A 23,865-nucleotide genomic window follows, 5' to 3' on the forward strand; every position below is an offset into this window, starting at 1 on the left:
TGGGAGTACGGTGTTGAGGGGTATGGGGAGGGAGGAGGAGTACGTTGTTGAGGGGTATGGGGAGGGAGTGGGTGTACGGTGTTGAGGGGAATGGAGAGAGAGCAGGAGCACGGTGTTGAGGGGTATGGGGAGGGAGTGGGAGTACGATGTTGAGGGGTATGGGGAGGGAGTGGGGGTACGGTGTTGAGGGGTATGGGGAGGGTGTGGGAGTACGGTGTTGAGGGGTATGGGGAGAGAGTGGGAGTACGGTGTTGAGCGGTATGGGTAGAGTGTGGGAGTACGGTGTTGAGGGTTATGGGGAGTGTGTAGGTGTACGGTGTTGAGGGGTATGGGGAGGGAGCAGGTGTACGGTTTTGAGGGGTATGGGGAGGGAGTGGGTGTACTGTGTTGAGGGGAATTGAGAGAGAGCGGGCGTACGGTCTTGAGGGGTGTGGGGAGGGAGTGAAGTATGGTGTAGAGGGGAATGGGGAGGGAGTGGGAGTACGGTGTTGAGGGGAATGGGGAGTGAGTGGGAGTACGGTGTTGAGGGAATGGGGAGGGAGTTGGAGTATGGTGTTGTGGGGTATAGGGAGAGAGCAGGAGTACGGTGTTGAGGGGTATGGGGAGGGAGTGGGAGTACGGTGTTGAGGTGTATGGGGAGGGAGTGGGAGTACTGTGTTGAGGGGTGCGGCGAGAGTGTGGGAGTACTGTGTTGAGGGGAATGTGGAGGGAATGGGAGTACGGTGTTGAAGGGTATGGGGATGGAGTGGGAGTACCGTGTTGAGGGGTATGGGGAGGGAGTGGGAGTACGGTGTTGAGGGGTATGGGGAGGGAGTGGGTGTACGGTGTTGAGGAATATGGGGAGAGAGCAGGAGTACGGTGTTGAGGGCTATGGGGAGGGAGTGGGTGTACTGTGTTGAGGTGAATGGGGAGGGAGCGGGAGTACCGTGTTGAGGGGTATGGGGAGAGTTTGAGTACGGTGTTGAGGTGTATGGGGAGAGGGTGGGAGTATGGTGTTGAGGGGAATGGGGACAGAGTTGGAGTACGGTGTTGAAGGGAATGGAGAGAGCGCGGGATTACGGTGTTGAGGTGTATGCGGCGAATGTGGGAGTACCGTGTTGAGGGGTATGGTGAGAGAGTGGGAGTCCTGTTTTGAGGGGTATGGGGAGAGTGTGGGAGTACGGTGTTGTGGGAATGGGGAGGGAGTTGGAGTATGGTGTTGTGGGGTATAGGGAGAGAGCAGGAGTACGGTGTTGAGGGGTATGGGGAGGGAGTGGGAGTACGGTGTTGAGGGGTATGGGGAGGGAGTGGGTGTACGGTGTTGAGGAATATGGGGAGAGAGCAGGAGTACGGTGTTGAGGGCTATGGGGAGGGAGTGGGTGTACTGTGTTGAGGTGAATGGGGAGGGAGCGGGAGTACCGTGTTGAGGGGTATGGGGAGAGTTTGAGTACGGTGTTGAGGTGTATGGGGAGAGGGTGGGAGTATGGTGTTGAGGGGAATGGGGACAGAGTTGGAGTACGGTGTTGAAGGGAATGGAGAGAGCGCGGGATTACGGTGTTGAGGTGTATGCGGCGAATGTGGGAGTACCGTGTTGAGGGGTATGGTGAGAGAGTGGGAGTACTGTTTTGAGGGGTATGGGGAGAGTGTGGGAGTACGGTGTTGTGGGAATGGGGAGGGAGTTGGAGTATGGTGTTGTGGGGTATAGGGAGAGAGCAGGAGTACGGTGTTGAGGGGTATGGGGAGGGAGTGGGAGTACGGTGTTGAGGGGTATGGGGAGGGAGTGGGCGTATGGTGTTGAGGGGTATGGGGAGGGAGTCGGAGTACACTGTTGAGGGGTATGGGGAGGGAGCGGGAGTACGGTGTTGAGGGGTATGGGGAGAGTGTGGGAGTACGGTGTTGAGGGGTATGGGGAGTGTGTGGGTGTACGCTGTTGAGGGGTATGGGGAGGGAGTGGGAGTACGGTGTTGAGTGGTATGGGGAGGGAGTGGGAGTACGGTTTTGAGGGGAATGGGGAGGGAGTGGGTGTACGGTGTTGAGGGATATGGGGAGGGAGCGGGAGTACGGTTTTGAGGGGAATGGGGAGGGAGTGGGTGTACGGTGTTGAGGTGAATGGGGAGGGAGCGGGAGTACGGTGTTGAGGGGTATGGGGAGAGTGTTTGAGTACGGTGTTGAGGTGTATGGGGAGAGGGTGGGAGTATGGTGTTGAGGGGAATGGGGACAGAGTTGGAGTACGGTGTTGAAGGGAATGGAGAGAGAGCGGGAGTACGGTGTTGAGGTGTATGGGGAGAATGTGGGAGTACCGTGTTGAGGGGTATGGGGAGAGAGTGGGAGTACTGTTTTGAGGGGTATGGGGAGAGTGTGGGAGTACGGTGTTGAGGGGAATGGGGAGGGAATGGGAGTACGGTGTTGAAGGGTATGGGGAGGCAGTGGGAGTACGGTGTTGAGGGGTATGGGGAGGGAGTGGGAGTACGGTGTTGAGGGGAATGGGGAGGGAGCGGGAGTACAGTATTGAGCGGAATGGAGAGAGTGTGGGAATACGGTGTTGAGAGTTATGGGGAGGGAGCGGGAGTACGGTGTTGTGGGGTATGGGGAGAGTGTGGGAGTACTGTGTTGAGTGGTATGGGGAGGGATTGGGAGTATGGTGTTGAGGGCTATGGGGAGAGAGTAGGAGTACGGTGTTGAGGGGTATGGGGAGGGAGTGGGAGTACGGTGTTGAGGGGAATGGGGAGGGAGCGGGAGTACAGTATTGAGCGGAATGGAGAGAGTGTGGGAATACGGTGTTGAGAGTTATGGGGAGGGAGCAGGAGTACAGTGTTGAGGGGTATGGGGAGGGATTGGGAGTACGGTGCTGAGGGGTATGGGGAGGGAGTGGGAGTAAGGTGTTGAGGGATATGGGGAGGGAGTGGGAGTACGGTGTTGAGGGGTGCAGGGAGGGAGCGGGAGTACGGTGTTGAGGGGAATGGGGAGGGAGTGGGTGTACAGTGTTGAGGGATATGGGGAGGGAGCGGGAGTACGGTGTTGAGGGGTATGGGGAGGGAGCAGGAGTACGGTGTTGAGGGATATGGGGAGGGAGCGGGAGTACGGTGTTGAGGGGTATGGGGAGGGAGCAGGAGTATGGTGTTGAGGGGTATAGGGTGGGAGTGGGAGTACGGTGTTGAGGAGTATGGGGAGGGAGTGGGAGTACGCTGTTGAGAGATGTGGGGAGGGAGTTGGAGTACGGTGTTGATGGGCATGGGGAGGGAGAGGGAGTACGGTGTTGAGGGGTGCGGGGAGGGAGTGGGAGTACGGTGTTGAGGGGAATGGGGAGGGATTGGGTGTACAGTGTTGAGGCATATGGGGAGAGAGCGGGAGTACGGTGTTGAGGGGTATGAGAAGGGAGTGGGAGCACGGTGTTGAGGGATATGGGGAGGGTGCGGGAGTACTGTGTTGAGGGGAATGGGGAGGGAGTGGGAGTACGGTGTTGATGGGTATGGGGAGGGAGTCTGAGTACGGTGTTGAGGTGTATGGGGAGGGAGTGCGAGTACAGTGTTGAGGGATATGGGGAGAGAGCAGGAGTACGCTGTTGACGGGTATGGGGAGGGAGTGGGAGTACAATGTTGAGGGGAATGGGGAAGGAGCGGGAGTACCGTGTTGAGGGGTATGAGGAGGGAGCCGGAGTACGGTGTTGAGGGATATGGGGAGAGAGCGGGAGTACTGTGTTCAGGGGTAGGGAGAGAGTGGGAGTTCAGTGTTTAGGGTTATGGGGAGGGTGTGGGAGTACGGTGTTAAGGGGTATGGGGAGGGAGTGGGAGTACAGTGTTGAGGGGAATGGGGAGGGAGCAGGAGTACGGTGTTGAGGGGTATGGGGAGGTATTGGGAGTACGGCGTTGAGGGGTGTGGGGAGGGAGTGGGAGTACGTTGCTGAGGGGTATGGGGAGGGAGCAGGAGTACGTTGTTGAGGGGTATGGGGAGGGAGTGGGTGTACGGTGTTGAGGGGATTGGAGAGAGAGCAGGAGCACGGTGTTGAGGGGTATGGGGAGGGATTGGGAGTACGATGTTAAGGGGTATGGGGAGGGAGTAGGGGTACGGTGTTGAGGGGTATGGGGAGGGAGTGGGAGTACGGTGTTGAGGGGTATGGGTAGAGTGTGGGAGTACGGTGTTGAGGGGTATGGGGAGTGTGTGGGTGTACGCTGTTGAGGGGTATGGGGAGGGAGCAGGGGTACGGTTTTGAGGGGTATGGGGAGGGAGTGGGTGTACTGTGTTGAGGGGAATTGAGAGAGAGCGGGAGTACGGTGTTGAGGGGTGTGGGTAGAGTGTTTGAGTATGGTGTTGAGGTGTATGGGGAGAGGGTGGGAGTATGGTGTTGAGGGGAATGGGGACAGAGTTTGAGTACGGTGTTGAAGGGAATGGAGAGAGAGCGGGAGTACGGTGTTGAGGTGTATGGGGAGAATGTGGGAGTACCGTGTTGAGGGGTATGGGGAGAGAGTGGGAGTACAGTGTTGAGGGGTATGGGGAGAGAGTGGGAGTACTGTTTTGAGGGGTATGGGGAGAGTGTGGGAGTACGGTGTTGAGGGGTATGGGGAGAGAGTGGGAGTACTGTTTTGAGGGGTATGGGGAGAGTGTGGGAGTACGGTGTTGAGGGGAATGGGGAGGGACTGGGAGTACGGTGTTGAAGGGTATGGGGAGGGAGTGGGCGTACGGTGTTGTGGGGTATGGGGAGAGAGTGGGAGTACGGTGTTGTGGGGTATGGGGAGAGAGTGTGAGTACGGTTTTGAGGGGTATGGAGAGAGGGTGAGAGTACGGTGTTGAGTGGTATGGGGAGGGAGCGGGAGTACGGTGTTGGGGGAATGGGGAGGGAGTTGGAGTATGGTGTTGAGGGGTATAGGGAGAGAGCAGGAGTACGGTGTTGAGGTGTATGGGGAGGGAGTGGGAGTACGGTGTTGAGGGGTATGGGGAGGGAGTGGGCGTATGGTGTTGAGGGGTATGGGGAGGGAGTTGGAGTACGCTGTTGAGGGGTATGGGGAGGGAGCGGGAGTACGGTGTTGAGGGGTATGGGGAGGGAGTGGGAGTACGGTGTTGAGGGGTATGGGGAGAGTGTGGGAGTACGGTGTTGAAGGGAATGGGGAGGGAGCGGGAGTACCGTGTTGAGGGGTATGAGGTGGGAGCCGGAGTACGGTGTTGATGGATATGGGGAGAGAGCGGGAGTACTGCGTTCAGGGGTATGGGGAGAGAGTGGGAGTGCAGTGTTTAGGGGTATGGGGAGATAGTGGGACTACGGTGTTAAGGGGTATGGGGAGGGAGTGGGAGTACAGTGTTGAGGGGAATGGGGAGGGAGCAGGAGTACGGTGTTGAGGGGTATGGGGAGGTATTGGGAGTACGGCGTTGAGGGGTGTGGGGAGGGAGTGGGAGTACGGTGTTGAGGGGTATGGGGAGGGAGGAGGAGTACGTTGTTGAGGGGTATGGGGAGGGAGTGGGTGTACGGTGTTGAGGGGAATGGAGAGAGAGCAGGAGCACGGTGTTGAGGGGTATGGGGAGGGAGTGGGAGTACGATGTTGAGGGGTATGGGGAGGGAGTGGGGGTACGGTGTTGAGGGGTATGGGGAGGGTGTGGGAGTACGGTGTTGAGGGGTATGGGGAGAGAGTGGGAGTACGGTGTTGAGCGGTATGGGTAGAGTGTGGGAGTACGGTGTTGAGGGTTATGGGGAGTGTGTAGGTGTACGGTGTTGAGGGGTATGGGGAGGGAGCAGGTGTACGGTTTTGAGGGGTATGGGGAGGGAGTGGGTGTACTGTGTTGAGGGGAATTGAGAGAGAGCGGGCGTACGGTCTTGAGGGGTGTGGGGAGGGAGTGAAGTATGGTGTAGAGGGGAATGGGGAGGGAGTGGGAGTACGGTGTTGAGGGGAATGGGGAGTGAGTGGGAGTACGGTGTTGAGGGAATGGGGAGGGAGTTGGAGTATGGTGTTGTGGGGTATAGGGAGAGAGCAGGAGTACGGTGTTGAGGGGTATGGGGAGGGAGTGGGAGTACGGTGTTGAGGTGTATGGGGAGGGAGTGGGAGTACTGTGTTGAGGGGTGCGGCGAGAGTGTGGGAGTACTGTGTTGAGGGGAATGTGGAGGGAATGGGAGTACGGTGTTGAAGGGTATGGGGATGGAGTGGGAGTACCGTGTTGAGGGGTATGGGGAGGGAGTGGGAGTACGGTGTTGAGGGGTATGGGGAGGGAGTGGGTGTACGGTGTTGAGGAATATGGGGAGAGAGCAGGAGTACGGTGTTGAGGGCTATGGGGAGGGAGTGGGTGTACTGTGTTGAGGTGAATGGGGAGGGAGCGGGAGTACCGTGTTGAGGGGTATGGGGAGAGTTTGAGTACGGTGTTGAGGTGTATGGGGAGAGGGTGGGAGTATGGTGTTGAGGGGAATGGGGACAGAGTTGGAGTACGGTGTTGAAGGGAATGGAGAGAGCGCGGGATTACGGTGTTGAGGTGTATGCGGCGAATGTGGGAGTACCGTGTTGAGGGGTATGGTGAGAGAGTGGGAGTCCTGTTTTGAGGGGTATGGGGAGAGTGTGGGAGTACGGTGTTGTGGGAATGGGGAGGGAGTTGGAGTATGGTGTTGTGGGGTATAGGGAGAGAGCAGGAGTACGGTGTTGAGGGGTATGGGGAGGGAGTGGGAGTACGGTGTTGAGGGGTATGGGGAGGGAGTGGGTGTACGGTGTTGAGGAATATGGGGAGAGAGCAGGAGTACGGTGTTGAGGGCTATGGGGAGGGAGTGGGTGTACTGTGTTGAGGTGAATGGGGAGGGAGCGGGAGTACCGTGTTGAGGGGTATGGGGAGAGTTTGAGTACGGTGTTGAGGTGTATGGGGAGAGGGTGGGAGTATGGTGTTGAGGGGAATGGGGACAGAGTTGGAGTACGGTGTTGAAGGGAATGGAGAGAGCGCGGGATTACGGTGTTGAGGTGTATGCGGCGAATGTGGGAGTACCGTGTTGAGGGGTATGGTGAGAGAGTGGGAGTACTGTTTTGAGGGGTATGGGGAGAGTGTGGGAGTACGGTGTTGTGGGAATGGGGAGGGAGTTGGAGTATGGTGTTGTGGGGTATAGGGAGAGAGCAGGAGTACGGTGTTGAGGGGTATGGGGAGGGAGTGGGAGTACGGTGTTGAGGGGTATGGGGAGGGAGTGGGCGTATGGTGTTGAGGGGTATGGGGAGGGAGTCGGAGTACACTGTTGAGGGGTATGGGGAGGGAGCGGGAGTACGGTGTTGAGGGGTATGGGGAGAGTGTGGGAGTACGGTGTTGAGGGGTATGGGGAGTGTGTGGGTGTACGCTGTTGAGGGGTATGGGGAGGGAGTGGGAGTACGGTGTTGAGTGGTATGGGGAGGGAGTGGGAGTACGGTTTTGAGGGGAATGGGGAGGGAGTGGGTGTACGGTGTTGAGGGATATGGGGAGGGAGCGGGAGTACGGTTTTGAGGGGAATGGGGAGGGAGTGGGTGTACGGTGTTGAGGGGTATTGGGAGGGAGTGGGTGTACGGTGTTGAGGGATATAGGGAGCCAGCAGTAGTACGGTGTTGCGGGCTATTGGGAGGGAGTGGAAGTACTCTGTTGAGGGGAATGGGGAGGGAGCGGGAGTACGGTGTTGAGGGGTATGGGGAGAGTGTTGGTGTACGGTGTTGAGGTGTATGGGGAGAGGGTGGGAGTACGGTGTTGAGGGGAATGGGGAGAGAGTGGGAGTACGGTGTTGAAGGGAAAGGAGAGAGAACGGGAATACGTTGTTGAGGCGTATGGGGAGAGTGTGGGAGTACAGTGTTGAGGGGTATGGGGAGAGAGTGGGAGTACGGTGTTGTGGGGTATGGGGAGAGTGTGGGAGTACAGTGTTGAGGGGTATGGGGAGAGAGTGGGAGTACTGTGTTGAGGGGAATGGGGAGGGAGTGGGAGTACGGTGTTGAGGGGTATGGGGAGGGAGTGGGAGTACGGTGTTGAGGGCTATGGGGAGGGAGTGGGTGTACAGTGTTGATGTGAATGGGGAGGGAGCGGGAGTACGGTGTTGAGGGGTATGGGGAGAGTGTTTGAGTACGGTGTTGAGGTGTATGGGGAGAGGGTGGGAGTATGGTGTTGAGGGGAATGGGGACAGAGTTGGAGTACGGTGTTGAAGGGAATGGAGAGAGAGCGGGAGTACGGTGTTGAGGTGTATGGGGAGAATGTGGGAGTACCGTGTTGAGGGGTATGGGGAGAGAGTGGGAGTACTGTTTTGAGGGGTATGGGGAGAGTGTGGGAGTACGGTGTTGAGGGGAATGGGGAGGGAATGGGAGTACGGTGTTGAAGGGTATGGGGAGGCAGTGGGAGTACGGTGTTGAGGGGTATGGGGAGGGAGTGGGAGTACGGTGTTGAGGGGAATGGGGAGGGAGTGGGAGTACTTTGTTGAGGGGTATGGGGAGAGAGCAGGAGTAAGGTGTTGAGGGGTATGGGGAGAGGGTGGGAGTACGGTGTTGAGGGGTATGGGGACAGAGCAGGAGTACGGTGTTGAGGGGTATGGGGAGAGCGGTGTTGAGATAGAGGATCAGCCATGATCACACTGAATGACAGATCAGGTTCGAGGGTCCGAATGGCCTACTCCAGCTCCTATTTTCGATTTTCCTATTTGTGCCATCAGTTGAGCTGCGTTGTGGTGAATGCTGCGTTCAGATAGAGGGGGTTTTACTTTCACCTTTCCAATAGCTTTCACTACTTTGACCAGATTCGTTGTTGGCTTCTGTTCCCGCTGTTTTCCCATTTCCCTTGCTACTTTCCTTCCTAACATTCCCATTTTTTTTTTGTCTCCCCTCCTACCTGAATTCCCTCTCTGCTCCCTACCCTGCTGCCTGGCTGGAGGTGGGGGGGTGGAGGGGGTGGGGAGTGGATTGGGGGGTGGGTACAGGGGCGGGTTTGCTAGGTGAGGGTGGGTAGGGGGTTTCCTTCGAGGGAGTGTGGGAGCGCGTCGGGATGAACTGGGGATGCGGGGGGGGGGGGTGGGGGGGGGGGGGGGGGCCAGTTGAGGGCAGTGCCCCCTGGGAATGGGCTGAACGAGTGCCCCCCTCCACCCCCAAGCGGAGGTGGCACCTCGCTGTCTCCCTGAGGGAAGATTAAGGGAGGGACACCGGCCATTTTAACACCAGAGGGATTACCTCCTCCTGCTCACAGGCTCACGGTTGCTATGGTATCCTCTACTGACTCGAGTGTAGGGAAGGGAGGCCTCGAGTTTGGGCAATTAAGGTAAAAGCAGAAAACTGCGGATGCTGGAAATCTGGAACAAATACAAAAATACCTGGAAAAACTCAGCAGGTCTGACAGCATCTGCGGAGAGGGACACAGTTCTCGTTTCGAGTCCATATGACCCTTCGTCAGGGCCAATTAAGGTCCCGGCAATGCCAGCCTGAGCTATGTGCTCAGGTCTCTGGAGTGGGGCTCAGACAAGAATTTGCATTTATATAGCGCCTCTAACATAGTAAAATGTCCCAAGGCTCTTCCCAGCAGCGTTATCCAACAGAATTCGATCCCGAGCCACAGAAGGAGGTATGAGGGAGAGCTGACCAAAAGCTTGGTCAAAGAGAGTGAGAGAGAGAGAGAGAGAGAAAGAGAGAGGTAGAGAGAGGGACAGACAGGCGGAGAGGTTTAGGGAGGGAATTCCAGAGCTTAGGGCCACCCCCCCCCCCCCACCAGGGCAGCTGAAGGCACGGCTGCCAACGGTGGAGCGATGGGAAATCGGGGGATGCTCAAGAGGCCAGAATTGGAGGAGTGGAGAGATCTCGGAGGGTTGTCGGGATGTCGGGACTGGAGGAGGTTACAGAGATAGGGAGGGTTGTAGGGGGTGGAGGAGGTTACAGAGATAGGGAGGGTTGTAAGGGCTGGAGGAGGTTACAGAGATAGGGAGGGTTGTAGGGGTTGGAGGAGGTTACAGAGAAAGGGAGGGTTGTAGGGGCTGGAGGAGGTTACAGAGATAGGGAGGGTTGTTGGGCTGGAAGAGGTTACAGAGATAGGGAGGGTTGTCGGGGCTGGAGGAGGTTACAGAGATAGGGAGGGTTGTAGGGGTTGGAGGAGGTTACAGAGATAGGGAGGGGTGTAGGGGCTGGAGGTGGTTACAGAGATAGGGAGGGTTGTAGGGGCTGGAGGTGGTTACAGAGATAGGGAGGGTTGTAGGGGCTGGAGGAGGTTACAGAGATAGGGAGGGTTGTGGGGGCTGGAGGAGTTTACAGAGATAGGGAGGGGTGTAGGGGCTGGAGGAGGTTACAGAGATAGGGAGGGTTGTGGGGGATGGAGGTGGTTACAGAGATAGACTACGACTCTCCGAGTTAGAAGCGAGACCATTACTCGCTAATCTTTTTGTTACCTCCATATTCTCGTCCCTCTGGTTCACCAGGTCCTTCATGTGGTCGGCCATGTTCTGGATGAGGAGTTCCAGGTCCTCCAGTGAGCTGGAAGAGAGGTCCGGCCAGTGGAGAGGGACCATGTTCTGCTCGTTCTGTGTTATCTGAAAGCAAAGCGGTTTGTGAGCGTGAACTAGAATCACAGAATGGGGTGACAGCACGCAAGGAGGCCATTCAGCACATTGCGTGTGGGCTAGCCCTCCGAAGGGGAGTCAGGGGGGCGGGGTCAATGCTTGGGCTCGTCCCATCCCCCGACCTCAACCCCGCCGGTGACCCGATTCCCTTTTGAAGGCCATGATTGGGCACCATGCTCTCAGGGCGGAGAGTTCGTTCATAGGGTCACCCACTCCGTGAGGAGCAGCTTCGCTCGCTTACCTCCTGGATGTGACCGGCGACTGTGGCCTGCGTGTCTAAGTCGAGGGTCTGGATTTGTCCGATGAACTCCTCCTTTCTCTCACACTGCAACAGAAGGCAAGAGTGTCAGGGACACATCCCGAGGTCTTCCCATGTTACTGCACCCCCACTTTTCTATCTCCCACCCGCTCCCCATCGCCCCCTCCCTAACCACCACCACCACGGCCCCACCCCCACCATCAACCACCATGACCCTCATGGGCCAGGGTATCCTCACTGGAAGCAAGCACCCCACTCTCGAAATGTGGGTGAATTGGCAATTCGACAGCAGGAGGCATCGCAGGCATGGTCCCAACCCGCCCAATTTTACGGAGAAGGTTGGATAGATCGGGCGTGGGGACTGGGGTGCCACCTTCTGCAACAGATGAGGGACTTTCTCAGACCATCTGATTTCTTTTATTCGTTCACGGGATGTGGGTGTCGCTGGCTGGGCCCAGCATTTATTGCCCATCCCTAATTGCCCCTTGAGAAGGTGGGGGGTGAGCTGCCTTCTTGAGCCGCTGCAGTCCGTGTGGTGTAGGTACACCCACAGCGCTGTTAGGGAGGGAGTTCCAGGGTTTTGACCCAGCGACAGTGAAGGAACGGCCGATATATTCCCAAGTCAGGATGGTGAGTGGCTCGGAGGGGAACTTGCAGGTGGTGGTGTTCCCCATGTGTCTGCTGCCCTTGTCCTTCTAGGTGGTAGAGGTCGTGGGTTTGGAAGGTGCTGTTGAAGGAGCCTTGGTGAGTTGCTGCAGTGCATCTTGTAGATGGTACACACACTGCTGCTACTGTGCATCGGTGGTGGAGGGAGTGAATGTTTGTGGATGGGGTGCTGATCAAGCGAGGCTGCTTTGTCCTGGATGGTGTCGAGCTTCTTGAGTGTTGTGGGAGCTGCACTCATCCAGGCAAATGCCCCACACTTTAGGAAGGATGTCAGGGCCTTGGAGAGGGAACGGAGGTGATTTACTCGAACAATCCCAGGGCTGAGGGACTTCAGTCAATGTGGAAGGGCTGGAGAAGCTGGGATTGTTTCTCCTTAGAGCGGAGAATGTTAAGGGGGAGATTGAATCGAGGCGTTCAAAATCAGGAAGGGTGGGGGTAGAGTAAATAAGGAGAAAGTGTTCCCAGTGGCAGGAGGGTCGGTAACCAGAGGGGGGGAACAGATTGAAGAGAATCGGTTAAAGAGCCAGGGTGGGGGAGATGAGGAGAGTTTTGGAAAAATTTTACACACAGCGCGTGGTCAGGGTCTGTGTTCTTTGTTTTTTTAATGTCGAGATCGAAGGCGGAACTGGAATCGAATCGCGTGCTGTTTATCATGTTAACAGTCATGGGGGGTAAAACATACACTCGCCGTAAAGATCTGACTCATTTCCTGTCACGTGGGGGGGGGGGGTGTGATGAGGGAGGTGTCCGTCAGTACAGAGGGAATTCCTGTTAACTGAGGGCTGCAGAGGATATCGAGGCACTCAAGGGGGTACAAAACAAAAAGATTTACTAGAGTGGTAGCACAACAGGAAGGCCGTGACCCATCGGGAATGAGGGAATGGATCAGGGGGCTTATTCCTCTAGAAATGAGAAAACTGAGGGGTGCCCTCGTAGAGGAATTTAAAATGATGAAGGGGGTTTCGATAGGGTCGACGTGGAGAAGATGTTTCCAGTTGTCAGAGAGACCAGGACTAGGGGCCATCGATATAAGACGGTCACTAATAAATCCGATCGGGAATTCAGGAGAAACGTCTTTCCCCAGAGAGCGGGGAGAGTGTGGAACTCGCCTCCACAGGGGGTGGTCGAAGTGAATAGGGTAGATACGTTTAAGGGGGAAGCTGGATAAACACATGAGGGAGAAAGGGGTAGATGGGTAGGGTGATGGGGAGGAGATGGAGACGGGGGTGGGGGGGTGGTGGGAGGAGGCTCGTGTGGAGCAGAAGCACCAGCACGGAGCCGGATGGGCTGAATGGCCTGTCCCTGCGCTGGGAATTCAAACTAATCCTGAAAAAAGTAATCAAGACAAGCAGGTGCTCCCGACTTTCAACTCGCCGCGATTCACCTTGAAGAAGCCTGTAGTTGTCAGCGGAAGAAATAAACACCAAGCCGGGGGGGCAGCAAACCCTCCCTCGACAGGACAGCCGCTCCCCGTGGTGTGGACTGTCACCTCCAACCCCATTCCGGGCAACCTGTGGGGGCGGGCGGTGAGGGGGTGGGGGCAAGAGGCCCTCCGTCACTTAAACCTTCCCATCCACCACCTTCCCCATTGTTTCTCTGCTGTGGAAACGGATACTGAGACAAAATAGCATAGGGGTGGTCTCTCAGTCACAAATCCCTGTTGATACCAACATTATACATTCCTTTAACAGGGCTTTAGTTCAGCGATTGGAAAACGAAAAGCTTCAAGAGTGGAATAGGGAGTGGGATTAGACTGGGTGGGGTATTAAAGGGTGCGGGGAGTGAGGGGGAGAGTGGGATTAGACTGGATGGTTCATGTATTGAGAAGCCTCAGTCTGAGACCTGAGAGAGTGGTTGGCCCCTTTCTGTGCCAAAAGCCAGAATGTTGAATGACCTAATTCCCTATTGGTCACTCTGTGTCCAGGCAGGAATTGGCCCCAGCGGTCACTCTGACTAGTCCCAGTCTCCAGTGATTGTGCTATTCACCCAGGACCTACCTGAACTGCACAGCCCAACAGCAGCAGTAACAGTTTCTCCAACTCCTTTAGACCCTCATCTGAAATGACAAGAGAGAAAACCCACCATCAGTTTAATATAAAGAGAGGGAGAGACTGGGGGAGAGATAGAGAGAGACAGAGAGAGAGAGAGAGAGAGAGACAGAGAGAGAGAGAGACTGGAGGAGAGAGAGAGACAGAGAGAGAGGGAGAGACAGAGAGAGAGAGAGAGAGAGAGACTGGAGGAGAGAGAGAGACAGAGAGAGAGACAGAGAGAGAGAGAGATAGACAGAGAGAGACCGACAGGGAGAAAGTGAGAGACAGAGAGAGAGAGACGGAGAGAGAGAGAGAGAGCGAGACAGGGAGAGACAGAGGTAGGCAGGAGAGATAGAGAGACAGAGGGAGAGAGAGGGAGAGACAGACAGGAAAGAGAGAGAGAGAGACAGAAAGAAGGAGAGACCCAGACAGGAGAGAAAGAGAGAGAGAGAAAGAAAGACAGAGAGGAAGAGAGATAGACAGAGAGAGAGACAGACGGAGAGAGAGAGACAGAGAGAGAGACAGACAGACAGAAAGAGAGGCAGAGACCGAGAGGCAGGCAGGAGAGATAGAGAGGCAGAGGGAGAGAGAGAGGCAGACAGGAAAGAGAGAGAGAGAGGAGAGACCCAGACAGGAGAGAGAGAAAGAAAGAGAAAGGCATGGAGACAGGCAGGAGAGAGAGAGAGAGATATAGAGAGGAGAGCCCAGACAGGAGAGAGGGACAGAGACAGAGAGAAGGAGAAGCCCAAACACAATAGAGGGAGAGAGAGAGACAGAGAGAGAGGGACAAAGAGAGAGACAAAGAGAGAGAGAGATAAGGAGAGAGAGAGAGGGACAGAGAGAGAGACAGAGAGAGGGACAGAGAGAAAGACAGAGAGAGGGACAGAGAGAGAGACAGAGAGACAGAGAGACAGAGAGAGAGAGAGAGAGACAGAGAGAGAGAGAGAGAGAGAGACAGAGAGAGAGAGAGAGAGAGAGGGACAAAGAGAGAGACAGAGAGAGAGAGAGAGATAAGGAGAGAGAGAGAGAGACAGAGAGAGAGAGAGAGAGATGCAGGCAGCGTATGCTAACTGTGTACTGGGCCCACCATCTCTTACACAGGAGCATACCATGAGAGAGAAGAGGGTGTAATTTTAATTAATTACCCTGAAACAGGGTATCAACTGTACATTTCCGGAGCTCCTCCGTGGTTTAACCGAGTCTGAGCCGGTGGGGCAAGACGCCTGGCCTCAAGACCCCTTGGGCGAAGCCTGCACGGGGCAGGCACTGAGAGGCCCACGCTGCCTCATGCAGTTGAATAGCCCACTCAGGCACGGCCTCTCGCGGGAGCAAACGGCACTTGTGTAGCCACGGGCAACCAGATGAGGACGCGCCAGAGTAAAGCGAAGCCACTTACCACTGAGGGGGTCTCGGCCCAGGAGCTGCACGTTGGGGAGGGTCATCAGGATGAGTTGCTGAAGATCATCCTGTGAGATGAGAAGGGGATAAAGAGGGTATTAACAGACAGCGGGAGGGGTGGACAGGGTATTAAGCAGCGAAGGGGCACACAAAGTGAGGGTGTTTCACCACACAGACTGTGAGCGAAGTGGGGGGGGGGGTGGAATCTCCCCTCATTTAGTTTGTGGGTGCAGCCTCCCACAGTCGAAGTGCCACCCCCACAAACCCGCCCAACGAAGGCTGGGCCGTGACAGGGCGGCATCGGCAGGTTGGAGGTGGGCAGCTGAGGGTGGGGGGGTGGGGTGGTGGGTGGGGGTTGGGGGTTAGTGAGGGGAGAGGGTGGTGTCGCTGGGCGGGGAGGGGAGGGCGCGAATCATCCGATGACTTGGCGCCATGCCCCTGAGCTGAGAAGCAAGCACGGAGGAGGAGGTAACAAGTGGCCGGGGAGCGAGGGGCTGTGACATGTCAGAGGCGATGCAGCGCCTGAGGCGGCAGTTGGAAACCAGGACTAAAAATAACAGAGCCACATTAGTCACTGAGGTTGGAGCCAGGGCTTGATGCACACAGCAGAGGGGGAAGGGAGGGCGGGAGAGAGAGAGAGATGCTGAGCACAAAGAGGAACTACAGCTCAATTTAACATCACCTCACAGGAAGAGTGAGTCAGGGTTCTGACGCATTGTTCCAAACAAATAACCCACAAAAGGTACACTCGGTCCATCAGGTTCCACAACTACCTACTCTCCAGACGATCATTGCATTTCTCCATCACCACTAACATAGGAACGCTGATGATTGCACAATGTTCAGCACCAATCGCAACTCCACCGAGCCTGGAGCAGTCCTTGTCCAAATGTAACAATATCCAGGCTTGCGCTGACAAGTGGCAAGCAACGTTGACACCACACAAGTGTCAGGCAATGACCATCTCCAACAAGAGAGAATCTAACCAGTACCCCATTACGTTCAATGGCATTACCATCAATGAATCCCCCCACTATCAACATCCTGGGGGTTACCATTGACCAGAAACTGAGCTGGGCCAGCAATATAAATACTGTGGTTACAAGAGCAGGTCAGAGGCTGGGAATCCTGCGGCGAGTAACTCACATCCTGACTCCCCAAAGCCTGTCCACCATCTACAAGGCACAAGTCAGGAGTGTGATGGAATATTCTCCACTTGCTGGATGAGTGCAGCTCCCACAACACTCAAGACGCTCGACACCATCCAGGACAAAGCAGCCCCGCTTGATTGGCACCACATCCACAAACATTCACTCTCTCCACCACTGACGCACAGTAGCAGCAGTGTGTGTACCATCTACAAGATGCACTGCAGGAATTCACCAAGGCTCCTCCAACAGCACCTTCCAAACCCACAACCTCTACCACCTAGAAGGACAAGGGCAGCAGACACATGGGAACACCACCAGCTGCAAGATCCCCTCCAAGCCGCTCATCATCCTGACTTGGAAATATATCGGCCGTTCCTTCACTGTCGCTGGGTCAAAATCCTGGAACTCCCTCCCTAAAAGCACTGTGGGTGTACCTACACCACATGGACTGCAGTTGTTCAAGAAGGCGGATCACCCCCACCTTCTCATGGGGCAATTAGGAATGGGCTATAAATGCTGGGCCTAGCAAGCGACGCACACATCTCATAAATGAAGGAAAAAAGTTCTCCAAGGTGCTTCAAGTAGGTTACAGAGATAGGGAGGGGTGTAGGGGCTCGTGGAGGTTACAGAGATAGGGAGGGGTGTAGGGGCTCGTGGAGGTTACAGAGATAGGGAGGGTTGTAGGGGCTGGAGGAGGTTACAGAAGTAGGGAGGGTTGTAGGGGTTGGAGGAGGTTACAGAGATAGGGAGAGTTGTAGGGGCTGCAGGAGGTTACAGAGATAGGGAGTGTTGTAGGGATTGGAGGAGAATACAGAGATGGGGAGGGTTGTAGGGGTTGGAGGACATAGCAGAGATAGGCAGGGTTGTAGGAGTTGGAGGAGGTTACAGAGATTGGGAGGGTTGTATGGGCTGGAGGAGGTTACAGAGGTAGGGAGGGTTGTAGGGGCTGAAGGAGGTTACAGAAATAGGGAGGGTTGTAGGGGCTGGAGGAGGCTACAGAGATAGGGAGGGTTGTAGGGACTGGAGGAGGTTACAGAGATAGGGAGGGTTGTAGGGGCTGGAGGAGGTTACAGAGATAGGGAAGGTTGTAGGTGATGGAGGAGGTTACAGAGAAAGGGAGGGTTGTAGGGGCTGGAGGAGGTTACAGAGATAGGGAGGGTTGTTGGGGCTGGAGGAGGCTACAGAGTTAGGGAGGGTTGTAGGGGCTGGAGGAGGTGACAGAGATAGGGAGGGTTGTTGGGGCTGGAGGAGGCTACAGGGTAAGGGAGGGTTGTAGGGGCTGGAGGAGGTGACAGAGATAGGATGGGTTGTAGGGATTGGAGGAGGTTACAGAGATAGGGAGGGTTGTAGGGGTTGGAGGACGTTACAGAGATAGGGAGGGTTGTAGGGGTTGGAGGAGTTTACAGAGATAAGGAGGGTTGTAGGGGCTGGAGGAGGTTACAGAGGTCGGGAGGGTTGTAGGCGCTGAAGGATGTTACAGAGTTAGGGTGGGTTGTAGGGGCTAGAGGAGGTTACAGAGATAGGGAGGGTTGTAGGGGCTGGAGGAGGTTACAGAGGTAGGGTGGGTTGTAGGGGCTGGAGGAGGTTACAGAAATAGGGAGGGTTGTAGGGGCTGGAGGAGGTTACACAGATAGGGTGGGTTGTAGGGGCTGGAGGAGGTTACAGAAATAGGGAGGGTTGTAGGGGCTGGAGGAGGTTACAGTGATAGGGAGGGTTGTAGGGACTGGAGGAGGTTACAGAGATAGGGAAGGTTGTAGGAGTTGGAGGAGGTTACAGAGATAGGGAGGGATGTAGGGGTTGGAGGAGGTTACAGAGATAGGGAAGGTTGTGGGGTTGGAGGAGGTTACAGAGATAGGGAGGGTTGTAGGGGCTGGAAGAGGTTACAGAGATAGGGAGGGTTGTAGGGGCTGGAGGAGGTTACAGAGATAGGGAGGGTTGTAGGGGCTGGAGGAGGTTACAGAGATAGGGATGGTTGGAGGAGCTGGCGGAGGTTACAGAGATAGGGAGTATTGTAGGGGCTGGAGGAGGTTACAGAGATAGGGAGGGTTGTAGGGGCTGGAGGAGGTTACAGAGATAGGGAGTGTTGTAGGGGCTGGAGGAGGTTACAGAGTTAGGGGGGGTTGTAGGGGCTGGAGGAGGTTATAGAAATAGGGAGGGTTGTAGGGACTGGAGGAGGTTACAGAGATAAGGAGAGTTGTAGGGTCTGGAGAATTTTACAGAGATAGGGAGGGTTGTAGGGGCTGGAGGAGGCTACAGAGATAGGGACGGTTGCTGGGGCTGGAGGAGGTTACAGAGATAGGGCGGGTTGTAGGGTCTGGAGAATGTTACAGAGATAGGGAGGGTTGTAGGTGATGGAGGAAGCTACAGAGATAGGGAGGGGTGTAGGGGCTGGAGGAGGTTACAGAGATAGGGAGGGTTGTAGGGAGCTGGAGGAGGTTACAGAGATAGGGAGGGTTGTAGGGGCTGGAGGAGGTTACAGAGATAGGGAGAGTTGTAGGGGCTGGAGGAGGTTACAGAGATAGGGAGGGTTGTAGGGGCTGGAGGAGATACAGAGATAGGGAGGGTTGTAGGGGCTGGAGGAGGTTACAGAGATAGGGAGGGTTGTAGGGGCTGGAGGAGGTTACAGAGATAGGGAGGGTTGTAGGGTCTGGAGGAGGTTACAGAGATAGGGAACGTTGTAGGGGCTGAAGGAGGTTACAGAGCTAGGGAGGGTTGTTGGGGCTGGAGGAGGCTACAGAGATAGGGAGGGTTGTAGGGGCTGGAGGAGGTGACAGCGATAGGGAGGGTTGTAGGGGCTGGAGGAGGCTACAGAGTTAGGGAGGGTTGTAGGGGCTGGAGGAGATTATAGAGATAGAGAGGGGTGTAGGGTCTGTAGGAGGTTACAGTGATAGGGAGGGTTGTAGGGGCTGGAGGAGGTTACAGAGATAGGGAGGGTTGTAGGGGCTTGAGGAGATTACAGAGATAGGGAAGGTTGTAGGGGCTGGAAGACGTTACAAACTAGGGAGGGTTGGAGTGGCTGGAGGAGGCTACAGAGTTAGTGAGAGTTGTAGGGGCTGGAGGAGGTGACAGAAATAGGAAGGGTTGTTGGGAATGGAGGATGCTACAGAGTTAGGGAGCGTTGTAGGGGCTGGAGGAGGCTACAGAGATAGGGAGGGGTGTAGGGGCTGGAGGAGGTTACAGAGATAGGGAGTGTTGTAGGGGCTGGAGGAGGTTACAGAGATAGGGAGGGTTATAGGGGCTGGAGGAGGTTACAGAGATTGGGAGGGTTGTAGGGGCTGGGGGAGGTTACAGAGATAGGGAGGGTTGTAGGGGCTGGAGGAGGTTACAGAGATAGGGAGGGTTGTAGGGGCTTGAGGAGATTACAGAGATAGGGAAGGTTGTAGGGGCTGGAAGACGTTACAAACTAGGGAGGGTTGGAGTGGCTGGAGGAGGCTACAGAGTTAGTGAGAGTTGTAGGGGCTGGAGGAGGTGACAGAAATAGGGAGGGTTGTTGGGAATGGAGGATGCTACAGAGTTAGGGAGCGTTGTAGGGGCTGGAGGAGGCTACAGAGATAGGGAGGGGTGTAGGGGCTGGAGGAGGTGCCAGAGAAAGGCAGGGTTGTAGGGGCTGGAGGAGGTTATAGAAATAGGGAAGGTTGTAGGGACTGGAGGAGGTTACAGAGATAGTGACGGTTGTAGGGTCTGGAGGAGGCTATAGAGTTGGGGAGGGTTGTAGGGGTTGGACGAGGTGACAGAGATAGGGAGGGTTGTTGGGGCTGGAGGAGTTGACAGAGTTAGGGAGGGTTGTAGGGGCTGGAGGAGGTGACAGAGATAGGGAGGGTTGTTCGGGCTGGAGGAGGCTACAGGGTTAGGGAGGGTTGTAGGGGCTGGAGGAGGTGACAGAGATAGGGAAGGTTGTAGGGGTTGGAGGAGGTTACAGATATAGGGAGGGTTGTAGTGGCTGGAGGAAGTTACAGAGATAGGGAAGGTTGTAGGGGCTGGAGGAGTTGACATAGCTAGGGAGGGTTGTTGGGGCTGGAGGAGGTTACAGAGATAGGGAGGGTTGTAGGGGCTGGAGGAGGTTACAGAGATAGAGAGGGTTGTAGGGGCTGGAGGAGGTTACAGAGATAGGGAAGGTTGTAGGAGTTGGAGGAGGTTACAGAGATAGGTAGGGATGTAGGGGTTGGAGGAGGTTACAGAGATAGGGAGGGTTGTAGGGGCTGGAGGAGGTTACAGAGATAGGGATGGTTGGAGGAGCTGGCGGAGGTTACAGATATAGGGAGTATTGTAGGGGCTGGAGGAGTTTACAGAGATAGGGAGGGTTCTAGGGGCTGGAGGAGGTTACAGAGATATGGACTGTTGTAGGGGCTGGAGGATGTTACAGAGTTAGGGGGGGTTGTAGGGGCTGGAGGAGGTTATAGAAATACGGAGTGTTGTAGGGACTGGAGGAGGTTACAGAGATAAGGAGGGTTGTAGGATCTGGAGAATTTTACAGAGATAGGGAGGGTTGTAGCTGATAGAGGAAGCTACAGAGATAGGGACGGTTGTTGGGGCTGGAGGAGGTTACAGAGATAGGGAGGGTTGTACGGTCTGGAGAATGTTACAGAGATAGGGAGGGTTGTAGGTGATGGAGGAAGCTACAGAGATAGGGAGGGGTGTAGGGACTGGAGGAGGTTACAGAGATAGGGAGGGTTGTAGGGGCTGGAGGAGGTTACAGAGTTAGGGAGGGTTGTAGGGGCTGGAGGAGGTTACAGAGATAGGGAACGTTGTAGGGGCTGGAGGAGGTTACAGAGCTAGGGAGGGTTGTTGGGGCTGGCGGAGGCTACAGAGATAGGGAGGGTTGTAGGGGCTGGAGGAGGTTACAGATATAGGGAGGGTTGTAGGGGCTGGAGGAGATTACAGAGGTAGGGAGGGTTGTAGAGAACTGGAGGAAGTTACAGAGATAGGGAGGGTTGTAGGGGCTTGAGGAGATTACAGAGATAGGGAAGGTTGTAGGGGCTGGAAGACGTTACAAACTAGGGAGGGTTGGAGTGGCTGGAGGAGGCTACAGAGTTAGTGAGAGTTGTAGGGGCTGGAGGAGGTGACAGAAATAGGGAGGGTTGTTGGGAATGGAGGATGCTACAGAGTTAGGGAGCGTTGTAGGGGCTGGAGGAGGCTACAGAGATAGGGAGGGGTGTAGGGGCTGGAGGAGGTTACAGAGATAGGGAGTGTTGTAGGGGCTGGAGGAGGTTACAGAGATAGGGAGGGTTATAGGGGCTGGAGGAGGTTACAGAGATTGGGAGGGTTGTAGGGGCTGGGGGAGGTTACAGAGATAGGGAGGGTTGTAGGGGCTGGAGGAGGTTACAGAGATAGGGAGGGTTGTAGGGGCTTGAGGAGATTACAGAGATAGGGAAGGTTGTAGGGGCTGGAAGACGTTACAAACTAGGGAGGGTTGGAGTGGCTGGAGGAGGCTACAGAGTTAGTGAGAGTTGTAGGGGCTGGAGGAGGTGACAGAAATAGGGAGGGTTGTTGGGAATGGAGGATGCTACAGAGTTAGGGAGCGTTGTAGGGGCTGGAGGAGGCTACAGAGATAGGGAGGGGTGTAGGGGCTGGAGGAGGTTACAGAGATAGGGAGTGTTGTAGAGGCTGGAGGAGGTTACAGAGATAGGGAGGGTTATAGGGGCTGGAGGAGGTTACAGAGATTGGGAGGGTTGTAGGGGCTGGGGGAGGTTACAGAGATAGGGAGGGTTGTAGGGGCTGGAGGAGGTTACAGAGATAGGGAGGGTTGTAGGGGCTTGAGGAGATTACAGAGATAGGGAAGGTTGTAGGGGCTGGAAGACGTTACAAACTAGGGAGGGTTGGAGTGGCTGGAGGAGGCTACAGAGTTAGTGAGAGTTGTAGGGGCTGGAGGAGGTGACAGAAATAGGGAGGGTTGTTGGGAATGGAGGATGCTACAGAGTTAGGGAGCGTTGTAGGGGCTGGAGGAGGCTACAGAGATAGGGAGGGGTGTAGGGGCTGGAGGAGGTGCCAGAGAAAGGCAGGGTTGTAGGGGCTGGAGGAGGTTATAGAAATAGGGAAGGTTGTAGGGACTGGAGGAGGTTACAGAGATAGTGACGGTTGTAGGGTCTGGAGGAGGCTATAGAGTTGGGGAGGGTTGTAGGGGTTGGACGAGGTGACAGAGATAGGGAGGGTTGTTGGGGCTGGAGGAGTTGACAGAGTTAGGGAGGGTTGTAGGGGCTGGAGGAGGTGACAGAGATAGGGAGGGTTGTTCGGGCTGGAGGAGGCTACAGGGTTAGGGAGGCTTGTAGGGGCTGGAGGAGGTGGCAGAGATAGGGAAGGTTGTAGGGGTTGGAGGAGGTTACAGATATAGGGAGGGTTGTAGTGGCTGGAGGAAGTTACAGAGATAGGGAAGGTTGTAGGGGCTGGAGGAGTTGACATAGCTAGGGAGGGTTGTTGGGGCTGGAGGAGGTTACAGAGATAGGGAGGGTTGTAGGGGCTGGAGGAGGTTACAGAGATAGAGAGGGTTGTAGGGGCTGGAGGAGGTTACAGAGATAGGGAAGGTTGTAGGAGTTGGAGGAGGTTACAGAGATAGGTAGGGATGTAGGGGTTGGAGGAGGTTACAGAGATAGGGAGGGTTGTAGGGGCTGGAGGAGGTTACAGAGATAGGGATGGTTGGAGGAGCTGGCGGAGGTTACAGATATAGGGAGTATTGTAGGGGCTGGAGGAGTTTACAGAGATAGGGAGGGTTCTAGGGGCTGGAGGAGGTTACAGAGATATGGACTGTTGTAGGGGCTGGAGGATGTTACAGAGTTAGGGGGGGTTGTAGGGGCTGGAGGAGGTTATAGAAATACGGAGTGTTGTAGGGACTGGAGGAGGTTACAGAGATAAGGAGGGTTGTAGGATCTGGAGAATTTTACAGAGATAGGGAGGGTTGTAGCTGATAGAGGAAGCTACAGAGATAGGGACGGTTGTTGGGGCTGGAGGAGGTTACAGAGATAGGGAGGGTTGTACGGTCTGGAGAATGTTACAGAGATAGGGAGGGTTGTAGGTGATGGAGGAAGCTACAGAGATAGGGAGGGGTGTAGGGACTGGAGGAGGTTACAGAGCATAGGGAGGGTTGTAGGGGCTGGAGGAGGTTACAGAGTTAGGGAGGGTTGTAGGGGCTGGAGGAGGTTACAGAGATAGGGAACGTTGTAGGGGCTGGAGGAGGTTACAGAGCTAGGGAGGGTTGTTGGGGCTGGCGGAGGCTACAGAGATAGGGAGGGTTGTAGGGGCTGGAGGAGGTGACAGAGATAGGGAGGGTTGTAGGGGCTGGAGGAGGCTACAGAGTTAGGGAGTGTTGTAGGGGCTGGGGGAGATTATAGAGATAGAGAGGGGTGTAGCGTCTGTAGGAGGTTACAGAGATAGGAAGGGTTGTAGGGGCTGGAGGAGGTTACAGAGATAGGGAGGGTTGTAGGGGCTTGAGGAGATTACAGAGATAGGGAGAGTTGTAGGGGCTGGAGGAGGTGACAGAGATAGGGAGGGTTGTTGGGGATGGAGGATGCTACAGAGTTAGGGAGCGTTGTAGAGGCTGGAGGAGGCTACAGAGATAGGGAGGGGTGTAGGGGCTGGAGGAGGTGCCAGAGATAGGCAGGGTTGTAGGGACTGGAGGAGGTTATAGAAATAGGGAAGGTTGTAGGGACTGGAGGAGGTTACAGAGATAGTGAGGGTTGTAGGTGCTGGAGGAGGTTAGAGAGAAAGGGAGGGTTGTAGGGGCTGGAGGAGGTTACAGAGATAGGGAGGGTTGTAGGGGCTGGAGGAGATACAGAGATAGGGAGGGTTGTAGGGGCTGGAGGAGGTTACAGACATAGGGAGGGTTTTAGGGGCTGGAGGAGGTTACAGAGATAGGGAGGGTTGTAGGGGCTGGAGGAGGTTACAGAGATAGGGAAC

General features: G+C 55.7%; 1 pseudogene; it reads right to left on the minus strand.

Moving 5' to 3' along the window:
* The window catches only part of LOC121272953, a 126,082-nt pseudogene that overhangs the window by 82,516 nt on the left and 19,701 nt on the right, over positions 1-23,865 (minus strand).

This window comes from Carcharodon carcharias, chromosome 37, assembly GCF_017639515.1.
Source record: "Carcharodon carcharias isolate sCarCar2 chromosome 37, sCarCar2.pri, whole genome shotgun sequence".
Classification (NCBI taxonomy): Eukaryota; Metazoa; Chordata; class Chondrichthyes; order Lamniformes; family Lamnidae; genus Carcharodon; species Carcharodon carcharias.